Source organism: Cornus florida, unplaced genomic scaffold (genome assembly GCF_030987335.1).
Source record: "Cornus florida cultivar Cherokee Brave unplaced genomic scaffold, ASM3098733v1 CherokeeBrave_3.0.0_Hap2_Chr10, whole genome shotgun sequence".
NCBI classification, from domain to species: domain Eukaryota; kingdom Viridiplantae; phylum Streptophyta; class Magnoliopsida; order Cornales; family Cornaceae; genus Cornus; species Cornus florida.
In genome coordinates this window covers 96,023,806-96,037,765 of record NW_026775580.1, presented here as the reverse complement: position 1 = coordinate 96,037,765, position 13,960 = coordinate 96,023,806, and the positions used below count along the sequence as shown (strand labels likewise).

Genomic DNA, 13,960 nt, shown 5'->3' with positions numbered 1-13,960 from the left:
TGCTGTCTATTTTTACACAGCACACAATTAACAAAACTCACTTAGAAAGCACACAGCAGAACTTAAGAATGAGGAAGGAAAGACATCATTCAGAATTTATGAGATAAGAGTACACCCAATTAACTAATAATAAGCAGCCGAAAAAAACAGCAAATAACTAGTACTTCCTCATATAATCAAACTTCTTTGTCAGGTTGATGATAAGATTTGAAAATTCATGATGTCCTTATTAGTGTCAGGAGAAAACTTGAGGGACTAAAGTTCAACTTGATTTTGTACTAAAAAATACGAGGATCTGTTCTTATTTCAACTGCAGGGCATGTAAATATATCCTCCGTAACCTTTAAAAGGTAAACATGGTTATGAGCAACCAATTCTAAAGGTCTCCTGAAACATAGTTCAAGGAAAGTGGAAAAAGTAATAGAATCCTAGCATAGTCCGTGAATATAAGAATCATAAAGATAACAGAAGCAGAATGGGAAGATGGTCCGTAATTTACCTCACTTACCAATAGGCCTGTGGCCTAGCGGTACAAGACTCCTACTTTCCAAAGGGAGGTCAGGGGTTCAAACCTCAGTGGAGGCAGTGTGTGTGAGTCCCAACTAGGAAAAAAAAAAATTACCTCACTTTACTATGCAGATATTAATAACTGAGGAACCTCCAATTCGATGAAGTGCTACAACTGAATCTCCAGGCTGGCACAGCCCTCTCTGTGTTGCCGACTTCAATGCAGCTTCCAGGATCACCTCAGTGGACTCTGAATCAGTGGCCTTTGCAGATCCTTCCGCAAGAAGTGGAATCAAGCCCCTGTAAATCAGGCTATGCCTTGCCACTGACACAATTGGAACAGCTGGTCTGTACTTGGCGAGTAACTTGGCCATGGTGCCACATCGTGTCAGCACGACAATGAGTTTTGCTTTAGCCTTGTTAGCTGCTCAGACAGCTGAGGATGCAAGGCTCTCCATTGGACTCATTGGAAGTGGAGTTGACTTTATCATCCCCTTAAAGATAGCCCCATAGTCAACCGAGGATTCTGCCTCGATACAAATTCGAGCCATGATTTTAACAGCAAGCTCCAGATAGGCCCCAGCTGCACTCTCCCCGCTAAGCATGACACAATCAGTGCCGTCCAGGACAGCATTAGCTACAACAGTTGCCTCAGCACGGGTGGGCCGGGGAGACTTGATCATGGATTCAAGCATCTGAGTAGCAGGTACCACAGGCTTGCCAACAAGATTGCACTTGTATATCATCATTTTCTGTGTAAGGAAAATCTTCTCAACTGGAATTTCCATCCCAAGATAACCGCGGGCAACCATGAATGAGTCAGTCTCTCGCAAGATTTCATCAAAGTCGATAACTCCCTCTTGGTTCTCAACCTTAAAAGCTCCAACAAACAAAAGTTATTACAAGACCAACAGATACTGAACACTTGAAATTTTTTTTTTAATTCAGAACTGCATAAATGAGGGAAATATGGATAAGGACAAAAGAAAAAAATAGAAAGAAAGAAAAAGATGCAAGATAGATGCACACAAACACATACACCGCCATACGCACAATTGAACACTGAAAGGGATTAGTATACCTTTGACATCAATAGTATATGCTTGGAATGGGGCCCAAGGACCTTGCGGACATTAACAAGATCAGAGCCCTTGCGCACAAATGAGAGAACAATCATATCAATATTGTTAGGAACACCCCATCCCAGTATATCTTCCTTATCCTTCTCTGTGAGCGTGGGAAGATCCACCACCACACCAGGAAGATTTACATTCTTCCTCTCACCCAAAGTAGCAGTGTTCTCGCAACAACATCTCACTGTTCCAGAAGCTGGATCACATGATAATGCAGCTAGGGTGATTGTGCCATCTGCACACAAGATGGTATTTCCAGCCTACAAGTCCACAGCCAATTTTTTGTAGCTCATGGAGATCATTTTCTCATCCCCTTTTATACTGCAATCAGTGGTTATAGTGATCTCCTGGCCTTCCTTGAGTTGAATAGGTTTTTCATCCTTGAGAAAACCAGTCCGAATCTCAGGTCCCTGCAATAGAAAGAGTACATATGGCACACCACTTCAACTTTATATAGTAATATAAGTTTGGCAAAAAATCCAATCCTTAAACAGGTTTTAACTGGTTAGTCATGTTCAGAGATAGCAGAACTTAGAACTGATGAGAAGACATCATACATAACAATGCATCACATGCCCATCCATATCTCAAGCTGCTTTATTATATGCTAGTGAGAAAATGAGAAGTTTCTAGAAGCCAGAGCAAGAAAACTTACCCTATAGGATAAACAGAGATTTGTTTTTATGGCATGCTTTTTCTAACATCAGATGGCATCCAACTCAACTGCATTACACTTTTACGGCAAGCATGAGATTGAGAGTCAAACTATGTAACATTGTGGCAAAAGCTCTGTTTGATGCATATAGTATAAAACTAAGAACAAACTTAAAAGTTGTGAAGAAATTATATAAATTAATCAAAAAGCCACGTCATATATATATTGACGCAGTAGATCAATAAAAGCAAGCAAAATAATTAAGAATAGCAACTTATTCTTTAAACACTCGAATCCACTAGAAAAGGTTGAGAGAAACTCTCCATATTCTGATACTGATAAGAGAAATAATTGATTCCTAAACTATTACAATAATGTGTTTTTATACTCCTAAGAAAATCCTAAACTATATAGGAAATTAAATCAATGAAAACTTTCCTAAAACGGGCACCAAACTATTAGGAAAGTTTTAAAATAGGCACCAAACTACTAGGAAACTAAAACAAAGGAAAACTTTCCTACAGCAGTAACTAAACTATTAGGAAACTAAAACCATGAGAAGTTTCCTAAAACAGAAAATAGAAAACATTGCTCCCGAGTAGTGTTCATGCATTGTTCATGTCTTCCCATTCATGTATTGCATTTGGCTTCCCTTCTCTAAAAGAACTCGCCCTTGAGTTCTGTTATGAAATAAGGATCGAATAGGAGTTTATGAGAACAAGAGAAAAATAATAACAAGAAAAATGAATAGGCACACACAAAAGTGACAAGGATTTATACGTGGTTCACCCTCACAAATAGGGTTACATCCACGGGCGATGATGATTCGTATCACTATAAAGAAGAAGATTACAAACTGAAGAACGTTTTGGTTCTTCCTCACAATAATCTCTCTTCTCACACCACTCACTCACCAACAAAGAAGACTCACTCCTCAAGAAATACCCCAAATAGTATATGGTTTAAACAAAGAGAAAAATCCACCCAAAGACAAGCTTTAAGTGTCACTTGAAGATTGCATACACAAAAGGATTTTCTCACACACACAAAACCAATATACTCTCTTGATCCGAATATTGTCTTACTCTTGGATGCCTCTCGGATGCTTCAAACTATGGAGGGCAAAAGCTATTTATAGCTAAAATAGGACACCAAAATGAGGCTACTTGGTGACCACTCAAAAGACTTGTACGTTGGGCACACATTCTTGGAGGCCAAGAATCTTGATGACATCATGGGTGATGCAAGCCTCAAATTGAGCCATATGTTCAACAAATCTCCACCTTAGCGAAAATTCTCCACCTTGGCAAAAATTTCGAATAAGCCACAAAACTCCATTCTTGGCAAAATTTCTCCGCCTTAGCAGAAATGATAAGACAATATCATAAAGAGTCTTTCTTCAACACAATGTGAGTAATAAAAATAACCCCATCATCATCTCCAACAGAAAACAAATTAATAAAGAATTTTAGTTAAATTTGAGTCATCCTTAAACTTAACCCTCGGGCGCTATTTCTTCAACCCATGCATGTCTTGTGCAGCCACAAGCATACCTTCAGTATTTGTGTCAAACTCTAAATGCTTACCAAAAGCAACCTCAGAAATTCCAAGTTTGACATCTCCTTTAGCAACCGTCTCCAACCGCCCACAAACCACCGGCTAGTAATGAAAAGTCATCTTCTCACCCTTATGGAGAATAGGACGTCCTTGACTTTTCCTCGCATCTCTGTTGTGACCAATTACTTGCCTCTCACGCATCTTAATGACACTCGAATGGACTATCTCATTGCCACCAAGATTATTGTAAGTCAATATCACACCTGTCCTCATGGGTTTGCCTCCCTGTAAGGACTGCTGTAATTTTAGTTGCCATCTACAAACGGATTTCATTCTCTCACCATCTTGTGTAGTCTCCTCACAACCCTTTTGAGAACTAGGATCGTAACTCCTCTTTTTATCTTTTCCTTTGCCAATACCTTGCTGAGTGAGCAGGGTCTGCATCTTAATGCCCCAAAGACTAAAACTAATCTTGCCATCAAATTTCTCAATCTCGTATTTTGTCGACATCTCAAAAACTCCCCAAAAGCTCTGATACCAGTTTGTTATGAAATAAGGATCGAATAGGAGTTTATGAGAACAAGGGAAAAATAATAACAAGAAAAATGAATAGGCACACACAAAAATGACAAGGATTTATACGTGGTTCACCTTCACAAATAGGGTTATATCTACAGGCGATGATGATTCGTATCACTATAAAGAAGAAGATTACAAACTGAAGAATGTTTTGGTTCTTCCTCACAATAATCTCTCTTCTCACACCATTCACTCACCAACAAAGAAGACTCACTCAACACTCAAGAAATACCCCAAATAGTACATGGTTTAAACAAAGAGAAAAACCCACCGAAAGACAAGCTTCAAGTGTCACTTGAAGATTGCACACACAAAAGGATTTTCTCACACACACAAAACCAATATACTCTCTTGATCCGAATATTGTCTTACTCTTGGATGCCTCTCGGATGCTTCAAACTATGGAGGGCAAAGGCTATTTATAGCCAAAATGGGACACCAAAATGAGGCTACTTGGTGACCACTCAAAAGACTTGTACGTTGGGCACACATTCTTGGAGGCTAAGGCTACTTGGTGACCACTCAAAAGACTTGTTGGGCACACATTCTTAGAGGCCAAGGCTACTTGGTGACCACTCAAAAGACTTGTTGGGCACACATTCTTGGAGGCCAAGAATCTTGATGACATCATGGGTAATACAAGCCTCAAATTGAGCCATATGTTCAACAAGTTCAACACTGGCAATGGTGCTGGTGCATGATATGCAACTAGATCTTTCACGTAAAAAGTGCTAGAAATCCCCATACCTGGTGGCAAGTCAACAACTTAGGCATTATCACTGATGCGTTTCAAAATTGCACGTGGTCCAATTTTTTTCATCTGCAATTTATTGTAAGTTCCCACTGGAAACGATCTTTCCAAAGGTGCACCATAAACAAATCCCCAACTTCAAACACCTTCTCACGCCGGTGTTTATCTATAATAGCCTTATACTTAGCATTGGATTCTTCAAATTTCTACTTCACATCGGCATGGACATCAATAATACGATCTGCCATACTACTCGCAGCAGCACTCATCCCTGGCAGCTTTGGTAACGGAACAAGTTCAACAGTGTGAAAGGGTACACGTTCAATAAGCAATCTGAAATGGACATTAAAGTTCGATTCATCATCATAATGTTATATGCAAACTCTGCTTGAGCCAAGTGAAAATCCCACTACTTTGGATGATCCCCCACAAAACAACGAAGCATATTGCCCAAAGTACGGTTGGTCACCTCTGTCTACCCATCTGTTTGGGGGTGGCAAGTGCTACTAAACTGTAGAGATGTATTGAGCCGCTTCCTCAAAGTACGCCAAAAGTGGCTAAGAAACTTACTGTCTCAATCCAAAGTGATCGTCTTCGGTACCCCATGTAAGCTGACTATTTCTTTAAAAAACAAATTAGCTATATTTAAAGCATCATGAGTTTTTCGACAAGCAACAAAATGGAGCCATATTGGAGAACTGATCAACAACCACCATAACAGGTACTGGTAAAGGTATATATAAACTGGTGCTTTGGGACTGCCCTTTGGCGGTCTGACAAACATAACACCGCTGCTCAAATTTTCCAACATCAAGTTTGAATTGTGGCCGAAATAACGCTTCTCCATTTGTGCAATATTCTTGTCATGCCCCAAAATGACCGCCTAAACCACCACAATGTACCTCTTTGAAGAGAAGTCCGAGGTATACACAGGCGATTTTCTTTAAAAAAGCCATCATGAATCATAAAACCTTCATAGCCCGAACTACTAGAAGAACATCGGATCCATATATTACTGGAATCTTCTTATTTAGCATACAAATCTTTTAGGGTTAGTTTTGTTGGAGGGTGATGGAAAGAAAAAAAAGGAAAGGTAATAGAAGGAAATGAAATATCATGTTTGGCCATGCATCATTAAAGGAAAAGAAAGGAAATTGAGGGATTTAGAAGGATACAATTTAGAGATTTGGGTTGGTTTTGTTATCCTTCAAAAGTGGGAGGAAATGGTAGGAAAGGGAAGGAAAGGCAATAATTTTAAATGAAACTTTATTAATACCAATATTGCCCTAACTTTTAGAGAAGACAAAATCTATAAAAATGGGTATGATAGTAAATTCATTTAAATAGTTTCCTTTCCTTTCTTTCCCCAAATATGATTACTATCATTTCTTTTCTTTTTCTCTTTCTTTCTTAATCAACCAAATATAATAAATAGTTAACAATATCCTCTCCTTCCTTTTCTTTTCTTTTCTCTCATAACTAATGCTATCCTTTCTTTTCTTTTCCATTATACCAAACATTGCCTTAGGTAATCAAACCTTTGAATTTCACTGTGCACAATAATAAGTAAAGAAGCACGACGACTGAGTGTATTTACCACCTTATTTTGCTGACCGGACTTGTTTTTGAGTGTAAAAGTAAAAGCCAGTAATTTAGCCAGTCACTGAGTATGCATCTTATTAATTGAAGCTGTAATGACCCTAAACTGATACCATTAATAAAAAAAATTTAGCATGACCTCCGCTAAAAGGGGTCCTACGACAACCTTCTTAAATGCATAAAAATGCAAATAATACATTCCAGCATCCTTTTCATCCATTCATTATGCCTCAACATAGTTCATCTCATGGTGGAACATCTACATACCATTTAATCCAAATATCGTGATTACAGTCCCAACAATACATGGTTAAGATCTAAAGTCCATGTCTTACAATGTTTAGACAACTTATAATAAAATTACAACCCATAAATATAATTACAATAACAAGAGTTCACAAATCTCTATACCAAATATAACAAACTAAAATTTTACAAAAAATATGGGGCTTAAATACAAAAATAGTAAAATGATCTTCTAATCCAATTTAGGCATGTGGTGGAACATCATCTGCTACTTCTTTCCCGTTTCTTGAAAAAAATGTTGAATAAAAGGGCTGAGCAAAATTGCTCAGTAAGTGGTGCCTAAGACACACCTCTTGTGCCCCCGTGAATCCAAACAAGGAATAGGACAATAGGAATCGGGGTCATACTATGTTGGGAAAATACAACATAATAACCAATCTCAACATACACAATGGGATGCTATGAAATATGATGCATGCCGATGTCGCTCCCCATTTTCAACATCCAAATTCATCACTTTCAAAATGTTAATATAACCTGCCCTTTGGTGACCCCGCAGTGATACAAGAGAAGGATTGGCTAGTGTCCCTGACCCTTGGTACCCCCGCGGCGTTATTTTGGGCCCAGCTAGCTCAATCGCACAAGGGCAATCTTTCTAATTCCCTCTAGGCTATATTAACACATCGGCCCTTTGGTAACCCTGCGGCGACCGGGTTTTCTCAAAACCATTTTAATCAAAACTTCTTCCCAAAATTCCCCTATTTCATTTCAAATCACATTAATCCCATTTCATGCCCAATGCTAGTGCATGGATGCATCATGCCATGTCCAAGTTCATCATTCCATAACTAACTCAAACTTAATTAATATAGTATGATTCACAAGAATTTTCAAGTAAAACTACAACATGCTTTCATACAATCGAGATCTAGCATGATAGGCATATAAAAATTAACATTGAGGCATGCTCTTCACATGGGTCAATTAATGCACATAACTACACATCAACATATATACAACAAACAAGTAATTTGCTAGATTTTACACAAATTAGTCATGCTAGACAACAATTCATAAAAGGATTATGAACCCTATACATTACAACACAATTATTCTAGGATAATTATCATCAATTGGACAAATTAACAATAACTACATGAAATTAACTCACAAAGAAACAAGAAAATGTGGGTTAGAGACTTCTACCTCAATCTAAGCCAAAAACCCCAATTTTCACCTCAAACCCTCAAAATGGGTCTCAATTTTCAGACGTTCTAGAGTGGCCAAAAGTTGAAATTGCTAGTATGGATTTGAAGATCTCGTCGTGGGCTTCAATTTGCCGCAAACGGCACTTCAAAATACCAAGAATTGAGAGAGGAATCAAGGATTAAAGCTTTGAAATGGAAAAAAGGAAAAAAGAAAAAAAAGAAACCAGAGAGAAACAAGCAGTGGGAGAGATGAGAGACTAAAGAAACAGAGACCAACATATGGTTTGATAACCACTTAAAACAATTGTGGGCCCCACCAATTTTAAAAAAAATATCTTTTTCTTTAACTAACAATATATACATATATTTGAAACATTATAGAAGCAGAACTATTTATGTATTGTAGTGCTTGATGATCAGAATGGAAGATAATTTCTTATTGTACTAGGTAGTGCTCCCAATGTCATAATGCCTGAACAACTGCATACATTCAATCTCATAAGGAGACCACGTCTTCTGTGTATCATTCATTTTTTCGCTATAAAAAGTCATTGGTCTCCCCTCTTGTGATAGAACCGCACCAATACCGGAGCTGAAGACAATTTGTTTTTAAGTAAAGCAAAGCTTTGTTCTGCCTCATCTGTCCACACAAACCGGTTCTTTTCATGCAATCAGTTAATGGGGCAATAATACTACTAAAGTTTTTTACAAAACAGCGATAAACTTCGAACTTTATGTGCTAATTTTGGGATAGGCCACTCACGAATTGCTCGGACCTTTTCTAAGTCCACCTGTAAGCTACATGTTCTGAGCTTACCACAAACCCCAAGAAAATCAAGCTATTTGTCATTAAGCTACACTTTTTAAAATTAATATGCAGACAATTATCTCTCAACAAAGTAAGCACCTCACGTAGATGGCTGAAGTGTTCATCCTCACTACGACTATAAATGAGAATATCATCGAAATAAACCATAACACACTTACCAATCAGAGGTTATAAAACTTGCTTCATAGTCGCATAAATGTGCTAGGTGCATTAGATAACCCGAACGACATCACTAGCCACTCGTACAACCCATCCTTCGTTTTGAAGGCTGTCTTCCATTCATCTCCTGGTCGAACCCGAATCTGATGGTACCCACTCTTCAAATCCAGTTTTGTAAACACAGAAGAGCCAACCAAACTATCAAGCATATCGTCTAATAGAGGAATTGGAAACTGATACTTGATAGTGATTTTATTAATTGATCGACTGTCCACGCACATCTGCCAACTCCTATCTTTCTTCAGTGTTAAAAAGGCAGACACCGCACTAGTCTCATGTTTTCCTGAATAAACCCCTTTTTAAGCAAATCATGAACATGCTCTTGTAAAATAGCGTGCTCTTGTAAAATAGCATGCTCTCTTGGACTTATTTTGTAATGGGAAAGGTTAGGTAAGCGAGAGCCCAGAACAAGATCAATATGGTATTGAATATTTCGCGAGGTTGGACGTTCATTTGGTAAATCTGGAGTCGAAATTGAATTAAATTTAGTAACTAAAGGTTGTAACTTAGTTGGAACATTGGTTGGAGGGACATCTTCCCCTTTTACAACAAAAGCATAAACCGTATCCATCTCCTTAGCCTCATCCTCTAAATCCGAAACCACAATGAACGCCTACTCCTCTAAGCTGGAAGCCTTAGGTTATCTATCTTTATTCATAAGAACCAAGGTCACCTTAACCATATTTTTTTTACAAAAGTAAAAGTATTCTGTCATTCACCATGCGTAGAATTAACATCATACTGCCAAGGCCGACGCAAAAGCATATGGCATGCGATACATCACACGTAAACTTAACCTCATATGTCTTACCAATTGAAAAAGGAATTCGGTATCATTTAGTCACTTTGATCTCTCCCACATCAATAATCCAACCTATTTTATACGAGTTCGAGTGGTTTTCTATCAAGCTTCTCAACCATCTTTTTAGACACTATATTTTCAGTACTACCCCTATTAATAATAAAATCAGAAACTTGGTAATTTACAGTACATCGAGTTGGAAAGATATTATGCCGCTAGGAATCAAGCTCCTATTTGGGGTATACAAAACACGACGCACCACTAAAGATATTTCCTCACCTACCTCTACTACTTCCTCGCCTTGATATTCATCTGCACCTGTTTCAACCCATACCCTACATTCTCATCGACACCAGTTTGCTCTTCATTAGTGGCAAGGGCAGCAACATGATGTTTGGGACAGTTATTAGAACGATGCCCAGGCTCGAGGCACCGAACACACTTTCTTAAAAGCAGTAGAGCATAAGAATTTGTAGTTGGTGCCCTTTAATTATTGTTACTCGGAGTTTGCCAAGGTTGATTACAAGTGCTGCCCACTTCTTGAGTCGAGACTGAGTGTTGATTGATGGTCGGAGATGGTAGTGGTTTATTGGAATTAGTATGCTGTGTAAAAGTAGGGCGCCCAAAATTCTGATTACGAAAATTCGGTTTATCCAACTGGGTTTCCACTCGAGTGGCCAATGTTGGGCAATCGATTTGGGCCCTTGTCTAATGTTGTGGATGGCAATGTTGCTAAGCCATCCGGTGTGATTTCTGAACGCTCCAAAGAAAGACGACGATCTAAAGGGTTTGTGTAGGGTCACCGATTAACGAAGAAGGTATTTCTTCCCTCTTTTTCACAGAAGATGGACAAGGAAGGAGAAGCAGAAGTGGGTTCCAAGTTCGCAGATTGGCTCTGATCTGAGTAAGTTAATCTTTTTGTATGGGCTCTCTCCTGTTCACCCTTCTTCTCCCTTTTCCTCTCATCCTTATGGGGTGTCAAGAAGGTGTTTGGGGCTGAAAAAGGGAGTGGTAGAGTCGGTCTCAAAATGTTTGTCCTCGGTTTTCGAGGGAGAGCCAAAGTTTGATTATCAAGGTGAAGGCAGTGATTATGGGCTTGGCTCTTCTAGGCTCTATGATTTTAGTAGCGGGGGAGTTATTGTTTGCGTGGGAAGGGATTTGAAAATTAAGCTTGATGTGTGTCAGCCAATGTTTTTTTTGAAGGAATTGCAGGATCATTTGGCCTTGAAGGGTTTGCAATGCAATACAAGGAATTCTGTGATTGATGAGGAGGCTGTGATGCCATTGACTTGCTATTCCCCTTCCTCTTCCGATGGTTGGGAGGGAGCTGCAGGTTCCTTTTTTTAAAGGGATTTGGGTTTGGTTCAGTGGGAAGGGGGTGCGTTAGACTTTTACTTGTTTGTCCGTTTGGCTGTTGTTGGCCCGGAGGGGGAGTGTTTGGAGGCATCAGCTGCTGGTATAGGTAAGGTGAGTTCGGAAGAGGAGTGGTTGAAAGAGAAGGGTGGAGAAGTGGGTTCTCTTTTGGGAGTGTCTTTTGAAGGTAGGATGGATGAGGTGATGAGGTTATTTAATGAAGTTCTTGATGCTCAGCTTTTGGATATGGTGGATAAAAGGGATGAGTTTCAGGCTGAGGTGGGGGAGAGGGAGGTGAGGAGTCCCATTGATGTCTTTACTTATGAAATGAGGAACAGGGGTCTAGGGAGAGGGACGGTGGAAGGAAGAGTGGGAGTGCTTTTTCATCTGTTTCCTTATGAAGCTACGAATTTTATCATGGAATGTCTGAGGTCTCAATGACTCGGAGGGAAGAAAAGTTGTGAAGTCGGTGATTCAGAAAGAGGGTGGACATGTTGTGTGTTTGTAAGAAACTAAGATTGCATCGATGACGGACTTGATTATGCGAAGCTTGTTTGGGGAGGGGGAGGGGGAGGGGAAGGGGGAGGGGGGATTTGTGGAGTGGATTGTTTTGGATGCAACTGGTTTTGCAGGTGAAGTTCTTATCATGTGGGATAACCATTGGGTTTCTTTAAGGGACTTTCAGGTGGGGCTTTTCTCTATTTTTTGTGTTCTTTCTTTGTTGGATGACAATTTTTGTTGGGTTTTCTCTGGTGTTTATGGCCCTAGAGAAGACAGTATGCGTCATTTGCTTTGGGAGGAGTTAGGAGTGGTCCGAAGGAGATGGGAGCTACCTTGGTGTATTGGAAGGGACTTTGATGTTGTCCGTTCTCTTTTTGAGAGGTTGACTGGGGGAAGATGGACATTTGACATGGAGTCATTCTCGGAGTTCATTGATGTGTCGATGTTGATTGATTTGCCTTTGGTGGGTGGTCTCTTTACTTGGTCTAGTGGTCGTTCTCCTCTTACTCTCTCTCATCTGGACAGGTTCCTTTATCTGATCATGTTCCGTTAATGTTGGATTGTGGTGGGTTTTATAGTAGAAGTTCCCTTTTCAGATTTAAGAATATGTGGCTTCGATCTGAGGGATTTTTGGAGCGAATTCGATCCTGGTGGGAGGAGTGGTATAGTGTGAGTGGCTCCCCTAGTCATTCTTTCGCAAGTAAGCTGCGTTTGTTGAAGAATGATCTTAAAGTTTGGAACAAAGAGGTTTTCGGTAATCTGGTTTGGCAGAAGAATCGGGTTTTTTCAGAGATCGCTGATATTAATTGGATGGAGGGTTAGGGCTCTTTGTCGTTTAGGAAGGTGGAGTGTCAGGCAGAGTTTGCTGAGATTGCAGTCATGGAGGAGATTTTGTGAAGGCAAAAGAATCAACCAATGCTCATAGAAGGGGCAATCACATCGGGAGAATTCGAGTGGATGGAGAGGTGTATTGTAAGGAGGAGGAGATTTTTAAGGGTATTGCAGACTACTATTCGATGTTGTTCATAGAATCGGATGGTTAGAGACCTTTACTTGTAGGGCTTTAGTTTGATTCTTTATTGGGTGAGGAGAGCTCTGTTCTGGAGGAGCCATTTTCTGAAGAGGAAGTTTTGTTTGCGTTGAAGAGCTGTAATAGGGATAAAGCCCCAGGTCCAAATGGTTTTTCCATTAGATTACTTTTGGAGTGCTATGAGGTGGTTCATGAGGAAGTGATGGGCACCTTTCATGTTTTCCATGCTCAGGGCTCTTTTGAGAAGATGTTGAATGCCATGTTTATTGCTCTCATTCCGAAAAAGGGAGGGGCATTGGATGTTAGGGATTTTTACCCTATTAGCTTGGTGGGATGTCTTTACAAGTTGATTGCTAAAGTCTTGGCCTTTAGGTTGAGGAAGGTCTTGGATGGTGTCATTCCTGACTCTCATAATGCTTTTGTGGGAGGTCGTCAGATTTTGGATTCTGTTCTTATTGCTAGTGAATGTGTTAACTCCAGATTAAGTAGTGGGAGTCCGGGTGTTTTGTGCAAGCTGGACATCGAGAAGGCGCACCATCATATGAGCTGGAGTTTCCTCCTCTACTTGATGGAGAGGATGGGATTTGGGGAGCGTTGGAGGAGATGGATTATGTTTTGAATTTCTTGTGCTCATTTTTCAGTTTTTATGAATGGAGCTCCGACCGATTTTTTCTCTAGTTCGAGGGGGTTGAGACAAGGGGATCCTATTTCTACATTCTTGTTCCTCTTTATGATGGAGGCCATTAGTAGATTGATTAAGAGGGCGGTTGAGTTAGGGTTTTTAAAAGGCTTTAGGGTGGGCAGGGATGTTGCCAGCTAGTTAGAGATATCCCATTTGATGTTTGCTGATGATACTTTAGTGCTCTGTGATGCTGATGCGGCTCAGTTGAGATATCTAAGATGTTTTTTGGTTTGGTTCCAAGTTGTCTCTAGGTTAAAGGTGAATGTTGGTAAGGGTGTTCTTATGCCAGTTGGGGAGGTCCCTGAGGTT

The 13,960-nt window shown here is 39.8% G+C and overlaps 1 pseudogene; it reads right to left on the bottom strand.

Moving 5' to 3' along the window:
- Positions 1-621: 621 nt before the first annotated feature.
- LOC132278173 (pyruvate kinase, cytosolic isozyme-like) lies at positions 622-4,362 on the bottom strand (annotated as a pseudogene).
- Between the last annotated feature and the right edge of the window lie 9,598 nt (positions 4,363-13,960).